Source organism: Humulus lupulus, chromosome 4, assembly GCF_963169125.1.
Source record: "Humulus lupulus chromosome 4, drHumLupu1.1, whole genome shotgun sequence".
NCBI lineage: Eukaryota > Viridiplantae > Streptophyta > Magnoliopsida > Rosales > Cannabaceae > Humulus > Humulus lupulus.
Genome location: NC_084796.1, coordinates 96,938,368 through 96,948,110, shown reverse-complemented (window position 1 = coordinate 96,948,110; position 9,743 = coordinate 96,938,368). Strand labels below are relative to the sequence as shown.

Below are 9,743 nucleotides of genomic sequence, written 5' to 3'. Positions count from 1 at the left end.
ATTTCAACACTTCAACAATTTCTTGACCGAGCAGACAAGTATATGAAATTGGATGATGCAATCGGGAAAGAGGAGAATGGCATAAACAATCCAGGTGGATCAATTGACTCTCCTAAGAATGGTGGAAAGAAACGTGGAAATAACGGGTCTGACCACCATGAAGAAAAGAAAGCAAAGTTGAGTTCAAACAAAAAACCAACCAAGTATGAGCCTCAGTTCACTAATTACACCACTCTCACGACCAGCCGGGCAGAGATATAACTTGCTAGTCATGAAGAGGTTCCCTATAAGAAATCTCCACCCATCAGGAAAGAGATGAGTAAGAGAGACATGAATAAGTTTTGTCGTTTCCATGGAGATTATGGTCACAACACGAATGAATGCAATCACCTCAAGGACGAGATAGAATTTCTTCTCCGGTCGGGCAAGTTGAGAAAGTACCGGACAGAGACACCCCAAGGAGAAGGAGGCAGCGACAATCCTGGGTTCAAACGACAAAGATCTCCACCCTTACCGCCCGAGCCTGTGGACTTTACCTTAGACACTATATGTGGAGGTCCAGACTTGGCTAAGGATAGCAACAAAGCAAGGGAGAGGTATGCCGAGAAACTTCGACATGAGCGGGAGTGCTAGGATCAGGAACCACTGGAACGACAAACATCTGTGAATATATTATTTCTAAATACCACTTTCAGAGTGGTAGCTTAATTTCAAGTTGTTTTTCTTGTTATTTAAGTTTGGTTTATGAGCTGGTTATTTGCTAACCAGTCTTTTAATTTTTGAACAATTTTTGTTGTTTTAGACTCGTTATTAGACACGTTTTGTCCTTTTTAATTTACGAGTAATAAAAGAGACTATGCGCAGCGTGGTCGAATCTTGCTACAAATGTGCATGTGTGTTAATTATCTTAATAGTGTTCAACTGGTCAGTAAAATCGAACAGTGTTCAACTGGTCGATACATTTAAGCAGTGTTCAACTGCTCGAACATTTTCCATATATTCTATGTGTTTCACGAGTAATTAACTGCTCGAACAGATGCGATCAAGTAGCAAGTGACTAAGGACCTTTCATCCCTCAATCACTTGGGGGGCACATGGGGTATACTGGTATATAATTTAACAAAGGCAATAAGAGCACGAGTTAAGATATCTATTTTTAGGCTGACTTGTAAATTTTTAAAGTCCAAAAAGGCCATTACGCTAACTTGTTTGACAAAGCTTAAGTAACTTGGAATTTTTAAAAAAATTCAAGTTAGAAGCAGATATTTGTGTGACAATAAACATTATGCTCATAAAATGTTAGAGCAATAAGAGTGTGAGAAAGTATACTTAGTATGGACTTATGAAATGTATAGAATTTCTAAGTTAGAAAACTAAGTACTCATACGAAAATACAAGGCATACATCAGAGTGACTTTATTATTTTGGTAATTTTACCAAATTGACCAAAATGCCTTTAGAGGCCCGAGCAAGAATTTCTCATTCCTATGCCCGGTTGATTGGAATTCAAACCTTAGTCAATTTTTTCATAAACTTATTGGCTCAACTATAAATTCCTAGTTGTCAAACCAAAATTAATATTTTTATGCCATAGTATTTCCTATTTTATTTAATGCGAGATTTGTCTCTCATTAAGGTTTATCCCTTGGTCCGAGACCAATCTTTCTTTGCATAAAGCTAGATCCTTTACTGGATCATCACAGCGGCTATAAAATTCACTAACCATCACAAATTCATATAATATCATTTATCAAAATAATATTTTACATAATTCTTCATCGGCTCCCATCGGCTACTAATGGTTGTTCAAAATACGGGATGTTACATAAAATGTGAATTTTTTTGATTTGATATATTTATTGAATGATTTATTTTTATATATTGAGCATGCAATACTAATAATTGTGCTAGTTTGGGGATATAATTAAATTTAATGTTTTACAAGTAAGTTTTAGTACAATTATTTTGTAATTTACCAAATATTGTGTAATTTATTTATTGCCTTATTAAGTATGAATTTTTAAATTAATTTAGTCATTTATTTATTATGGAATTATTGCATTTATTTTTATCATATATATAAATGTACATTATTGTACTAATTTGTATGTTTATTTGTATTTTAATTCATGTAATATTTATTATTGGTACAATTAATTTTAAGATATTATATGTATGATTTTATGGTTATAATGCATGATATATTCCATATTTGTGCTAGATATATTAAGGGTATAACTAACATATGGATTAGTTAAATAATATTTAGCACATTAAGATTCATAAAATATTCTCTAATTAATTAGAATAATTACGTTATGAATAATACATAAATAATTTTTGTGGTTAATATGGGAAAGCATGAAACTGAGACAATGATCAATCTAGAACGATTTTTAATGACCTTCGGACGACCACACTAGGAACACTGTTAGTGATTGCATATTATGTTGCTGCATAATTGTTTTTAGGAATTAAGTAGAGCCTAAAACATAATGTCTAGTGAACCATATAATTTTAAATAATTAGGGAGTAGCCACAACATCTTTAATTATATAAAATTATATCTTAAGCTGATTAGGATCACATAATGGACATAAATTGTGATTTGTTATATAGATATAATAATTTTACCCCACATGGATTTTATTGTGTTTATAAAATTAATTAGGTTATTATATTAAATTAATTTTTCTTAATCTACCCATAGGAATTGTGGTAATTAATTTAATAGTTTTCTCATAAAGTTATTTGGATAGAAATATCAAACCTTAGGTTTTTCAATCTTGTTAAATTAAAAAAATTTCCTACATGCAATTTTTATTTGATTAGATTTCATATTGAACATTTTTATACATTGCTAAAAATGGTTTCATCAAGCCTCAATTCTTTCGATTCTTAAGTATGTAATTCTATTCATGAAGTTCCTAAGCTTAGGGGTGACAATTTCAAAATATGGAAGGAGAGAGTCCTCTTCCATTTAGGATGCACGAACTTGGACTATGCGATCACGAATGATGACCCCGTCGCAATCAAGGGCACCAGCACTGATGATGAGATCACGCTGCATAACAAATGGGAGCGATTGAACCGTTTGAGTATTATGTTCATCATGATGAAGATTCCTGTAGGAATGCGTGGATTGGTGGAGCAAAATAAAAAATTCAAAGACCAGATTAAGGTCATGGACGACCAATACAAAAACTTTGACAAGCTCATTTCCAACACTCTCATCATGCAGTTATCATCATCAAGGCTCACTGGACTTAAACACGTACGTGAGCACATCGCCAAGATGTTAGATGTTGTGATAAATTTAATATTTGATTTTAAATACGGAAGTGCACGTAATCACACAAGTAATATAAAGATAAGTAGATCGTCTCCATAGGGATTGCAAATTAGAAAAATAAGCAAAACAATTACTCAACAACTTAAAAGTACTAAAAATAAAATGGGTTGTTTTTAGGCTAAACAAAATATTAAAAAGAAGGAAATACTAAAATTAAAACTGAACTGAACTAGAAAATCAAGAGAAATAAATGGATTGCAAAATGGACTTGAATTATTGAATTCCCCTTTAATCATCCTGAACAAATTGTGGACAGATTGCGGCAGCAATATTCTAGCAAAACTCCCAGGTTAACAAGAATTCATTTAAACACTCTAAAACTTTCCCAAATTTTATTATATTAATTCTTCTACCTAATTAAACATATTCCTATACAAAATCAGATTTAAGAATGCAATTCAAAGTTTAATTCTGAAAAATTACACAAGGCAAATAACACATCCCTATGTTACTTGCTAACATAACCTAACCTAGATTATGACTTGTGTCATCCAAGTTCTTCCCATTACATTTAATCTTTCCAGCATTAAACATAATTAAATAACTTTCCATTTCTGGGCAAACAACAACAAGGAATTAATATAAGCACACTTGAATGAACAAAGGAGATTTTTACTAAAATAAAGTGCAAGAAATTGATAGACTATAACATAGGGTTCATCAACAATTCAAGCCACCTCAAATTTAGTTCATGGCTGAGTTCATAAACATTAATCCACAATTAAAACAGCCCATAATATTCAGATTCAGCAATCACTAAGAAAATGTAAAAATGGAGTTTAGAAGTAGAAAGAAGAACAAATCCAAAGTGATGCTTAAGCTAGCTTGTTCCTTCTCCTTCTTCTTGCTGATTTTTGGTTCTCCTTGTTTCTTCTTCTGGTTTTTCCTTCCAAAAATGGCTGCTTCATCAATATTACGGCTCAAGCCTCTTTATGTGTATGCTAGGTTTTCCAAATTAGTCCACAAAGTACCATATTACCCCTCTTCTTGGTAAAAAAACGTGGGTCTCCTTTCTTTTGTCATGTTCTCCCAATTTTTGACTCATTATTTTTGTACTTGCTACCTCAGCCACTATTCCAACTCACCCATTGACTTGCTACGTGTTCTAGGTGCCCAAAAACTGCCTGATCAAATTGCTTCAGGAAAATCTTATTTGCTACAGCAAAATCTGATAATTCAGCCATCAAAAATTCAATTTTGATAGTTTCACTTGTTAGTTCATTCTTTGTGCAAATATTTATCCATGAAACTACTACCTTTAGCCCATTAGCTATTAAAAACTACAAAAATAATTAAACTTAATTATGAAAATAAAAACACCAAAGTTAGCTATAAAAGCTAAAAATAAACTAACATCACCCACAATTTTTTCACAATTATAAGTTCAAAAGCACATGAAATAACTCTTTATTCAAGAGTTATCACACCCCCAAACTTACGACATTATTCGTCCTCGAGTGATGACTCTAAACACAAAACAAAAATAACAAAAAGACACAAAAGGCACAAACTAAACAACAAACGACACAGAAACAACAAAGACAAATCACAACAATAGTGGACAAACTTTGCTATGCCAATGGTAAAAAGGGGAAGGCTCTCGGGAAATTTTATTTTGAATAAGAGAAGCTGAATTTCAATCTTTCACAAGTTTTAAACCAAAATCTTCAAGCATTAATGTTACTGCCAAAATATGAATCAAGTGTTTCACCCTTTAGTGCATGCATAGCTTTTCCTAAACAATTTCAATCACCAAAAATAAAGCTAGACCTTGGTCCTCAAGCTTAAATAATGTCTCCATAAGTTACTTAGTAATTTGCTCTCCACTAATGTAGACAAACACCACACCAAAAATCAATAAGACTTTATCAAGCTTGTAATGATAGGCTAGGGGGAAGGTAGGATAAGAGAGATAAATTTTGGCTCAAATCACCCTAAGCACCTCAATCTTTCTAGGACTTAGATACATAAATGCACACATTAAGTTCCCCAAAGAAAACCCCACAACACAATATAAATCTTGCCACTAGCCTTTATTACTAACTTACAAAGACAAAAACTAAAACAACTTTTCCTTTATTTGTAGAGTTACACCCCCAAACTTATTTACAAACATACATACTTTTTGCTTTCTTTTTTCTTTTTTGATTTTTTTTAGATGCTTTGATGCAAGGGAGTGCACTCTTTAATATTTTTTTTTGGATGTTCTATTTTTTTTTGTTTTAGAATGAAAATAAATAACTAGATGGCAAGAGAACAAGAAAATTGAGAACACGCTCTCTACCCAAACATAAAATTAACGTTGTCCCCAATGGTGAAAACAAGCAAAAGAAGAAAAGGAAAACGCTCACCCAATGTTCTCTCATCCACTCAACTCAACTCAACCCCCCAAAATGCACAACAAATAAATCCTATAAAGATCAAGGTGCTAAAAGGGTGTGGTGAAAAGAGGTGATTATATATATGTTAAGCTAAGCTAATGAGTGGCTAAGAAAGAAAAAATGACACTTAAGCTCAATGGGGTGACTAGGGATAAAAATGCATACAAGGTAGGCTTCAAAGGCTCAAACGGTCCAAAGATGGCCTAAATCATTTCATCGATGTGGTATTGTCTAGGATTTCGCCTCAAGGAAAATCACTAAGTAATTCTAGAAACTTAAGCTCTCACAAGAAACTAGCTCTTTCTAGGGTCTCAAAATTGTTTAATCAAACTATGCACATACTAAAAAGAGAAACACTCTCATCAATCAATTGCTAGCAACATTCACACCCAAAGAATTTAGTTTAAAATTTAAGAAAGAAAGACATTAAGCTTCAACTTAGATTGATTATATTTTGAAAATTTTGCAAAGTCGTCATCGAGCCCCCTAGATAAACACTGACAAAAGTAAAGAATATCCTCAAAAGAACGACAACACAACAAGACAAAGACAAACTAAAAACAGAGAAAAGATAACTATACTAACAAAATACCTTCCAAGCAATAAAACACAAGGAAAATGACTCAAATTTTGGTGCTCACTACACAAAAATCACCAAAGAGACATAACTAAGTACAACACAGAGCACCCAGTACACAAAACACAAAATTCATTATCAACACTTGAGACCAAAGTATAACACAAAAAATTTCCAATAAGTAAGAACTACACCTAAAATAGAGAATACAAAGAAACAGACATAAACAAAATCAAACTGGGGAGCAGAGTTCAGAAATGCTCATTCAACGAATATGCAAGATTTGCTCAAAGGATGCACAGCTGGGTCACTCGGTGCTTGGGTGAGGCTGCGAGATGTTGGGCTCAGGTTTGTGCGAGAGGTGATGGCTTGGAAAGCCAGCTTCTGTATGGCATGTGAACTGATTAGCGCCAAGGTGTTGCAACTTGGAGTTGCGGCTGACCAAACGGGCAAATGGGTCTTTGGTGGTGTGGGGTTGTGGTTTGGTGATGGGAGACTTGCTCACTGTCTCTCCTGCTGTCGAGTGGCCGTGGGCTGAAAGGGTCAAAGGGTCGAAGGGGTCTGGTGGTGGTGTGCTTGGGTGCCCACAAGGCAATGGGTCTGGGTAGAGGCGATTTTAATGATAAGAGTTTCCTTCTCGCTGGTGTTCGTGGGCTGAAGGTTGAATGACGGTGGTGATGATGGAATGGGCCGCGTGAAGGGGGTTGTGGCTGGTGAGGTTCAAGGACGTGGGTGGCGATGAGGGTGATGGAAAGAATGAAGATGATCTGAGCAGAGGGTGAAGGGATTGGAAAAAGAAAATGGGTTAGGGTAATAGATGTACATATACATATATGATCTATATAATATATATTTTACTGATAATATATATACATATATATTTTTCGTATTTGTTATAGAATATATATCTATATATATTTCATATAATAGATATTATATATATATATTTGTATATATAAATGGAGTAATATATATTGTATGTTTTATATATATATGTAGTAATATATATAATATTATAAAAATTTCTCTTTTTTTGTATATATAAATATATAGTATTATATATAAATATATATATATTTTCGAATGAATCCACAACCCAGAACGTTTGCCTGCCCAGATTGCCACCATTTTGCCTAAGTTTTGCTTCAGCAACCCATATTTGAAGTAACTCCCTTTTTTCGGAAATATTTGCGCGCAGTTTGCTGAAGCAAAACTTTCGCAAAACCATCAGACCCCCAAAGTTACTATCAAAACACCATTTGCTTGCTTTCTTGACACCTGAAACACCAAAATACACATAAAAGCACTCCAAAGACATCACAATAACATGGAATTAAAACTAATAATAAAAATAATTAAAAACACTCATATATATTTATACATATATTTATTTTGTGTTTTCTTTTCTTTTATTGATTGATTTTTTTTCAGTGCATTTTTATTATTTCTTTCATTGAGTAGCTTTACAAATGAATCCCCCAAAATCCATAGCAACCCAAACTTCATTTTTTTTATAAGGATCTTTCAAAGAAACTGAGGTTTGGTATTGCTCAACCTCACTTCCCCCAAACTTTGCTCCTTTTCTTGTTACCTTAAATGCTCCTCCCAAATGCTCATCATATAATTCCACTACACCATTGGGAAACACCTTGCTCACTAAGAACCCATCATCACACCTTGATTTCACTAGAGAGTTTGAGAAAAAACACTCTATTCCTAACTTCCAACATTTGTGATTGAGGCTTTCTACTATGTTTCTTTTTCTTCTTCTTTTTCTTCGGTAGCTTTGGAGAATGAGATGGTTCTTCTTCCTTACTTATCCGTGGCTCCTCACCTTTCTCAATTTCTTCAAAAGGGACCTTTTTCTTGACTCTATTGCTATACTTTCCATGCATCTTTTCAATTAACTTGATGATAGAAGCACTTATAGCCAAACAAGCTTCAACTTCATTAGGAGAGCATATAGCATTAAAAACCTTGATGTGACTTGTTCATCTTGAACTCGAATGGTGAGCTCTCCTTTTTTAACATCTATCAACGTCCTCCCGGTGGCAAGAAATGATCTCCCCAAAATGATCGGTACATCTTTATCTTCCTCATAGTCAAGAATAATGAAATCCGCTGGAAAAATGAACTTGTCAACTTGTACTAGGACGTCTTCAATCTTTCCATCTGGATGCACCATAGAACGGTCAGCCAATTGCAAGGTGAGTGTAGTTGGCCTTGCTTCTCCAATTCCCAACTTCTTAAAAATGGACATGGGCATCAAATTAATACTAGCTCCCAAATCACAAAGAGCTTTACCAACTTCTCGTCCCCCAATTGAAATTGGAATTGTGAGGCTGCCCGAATCTTTCAATTTGGGAGGAATTTTATTTTTCAGTAAGGCACTACAACATTCAGTCAAAGTCATCGTTTCAAACTCTCAAAGAATCCTCTTCTTAGTTAAAATATCCTTCAAAAACTTCACATAGTTGGGCAGTGGATATGTAGTCTTGCTATGCATTGGTGCTCCGCTTGAACTAGCTCCTTGACCCCCCCCCCCCCCCCCAAATGAAAATTTTGGATGTTGCCTCCACCCCAGATTATAAGAGTTCGAATATGGGTTATTTCTGTTGGAAATTTGATTCCCCACATGACAAAATGAAGCGGGATTCGAAGGACAACTCTCAAATGCATGCCCATCTCCACAATAAACACAAGATACATCAGCAACCTGTCCCATAGCAGCTGGTTGTACCATTCCTCCCAAACTCATGTTCTTGAGAAGGTTAGTCATTGAAGAAACTTGAACGGTCAAAGCTATCAATGCATCCACTTCAAGTATACCAGCCACTTTTCGACTAGTTGAGGCTCTAACATTGGACCATTGATAATTGTTGCTAGCTATCCTCTCCAAAATCTCATAGGCTTCATTATAGGACTTAGAGAGGATAGCCCCATTAGCTGAAGCATTTAACACCATGCGAGTGGAAGAATTGAGCCCATTATAGAATGTTTCCATTTGTATACAATGTAGAATCCCATGGTGTGGGCACTTTCTCAATAACTCCTTGAATCTCTCCCAAGCTTCACAAAATGATTCATCTTCCAACTGCTGAAATTACATGATTTCATTGCAAAACTTGGCATTTTTGGTAGGAGGGAAGTACTTCATCAAGATTTTTTAAGCCAACTCATTCCATGTAGTCATCGAGTCGGGAGGAAGGGTGTTTAGCCAAGCTCTAGCTCTATCCTCAAAGAGAAAGGGAACAATTTCAACCTTAGGGCCTTGTCACTCACTCCTTGTAGCTTGAAAGAATCGTTCACCTCCCAAAATGATTGAAGATGAAGATGAGGATCCTCAGTAGGCAGCCCACTAAATTGACCCACTGTTTGCAACATTTGGAACACAACGGGCTTTAACTCGAATTGGGGTGCTTGAATTTCAGGC

At 34.8% G+C, this 9,743-nt stretch overlaps 1 non-coding gene across 1 annotated transcript; it reads left to right on the top strand.

The window, feature by feature from the left end:
• The first annotated feature begins 9,330 nt into the window (after nucleotides 1-9,330).
• Nucleotides 9,331-9,437, top strand: LOC133833668 (small nucleolar RNA R71). Its single transcript, XR_009893036.1, has one exon. It is a non-coding gene; the product is annotated as a small nucleolar RNA R71 (small nucleolar RNA).
• The last annotated feature ends 306 nt before the right edge of the window (nucleotides 9,438-9,743 follow it).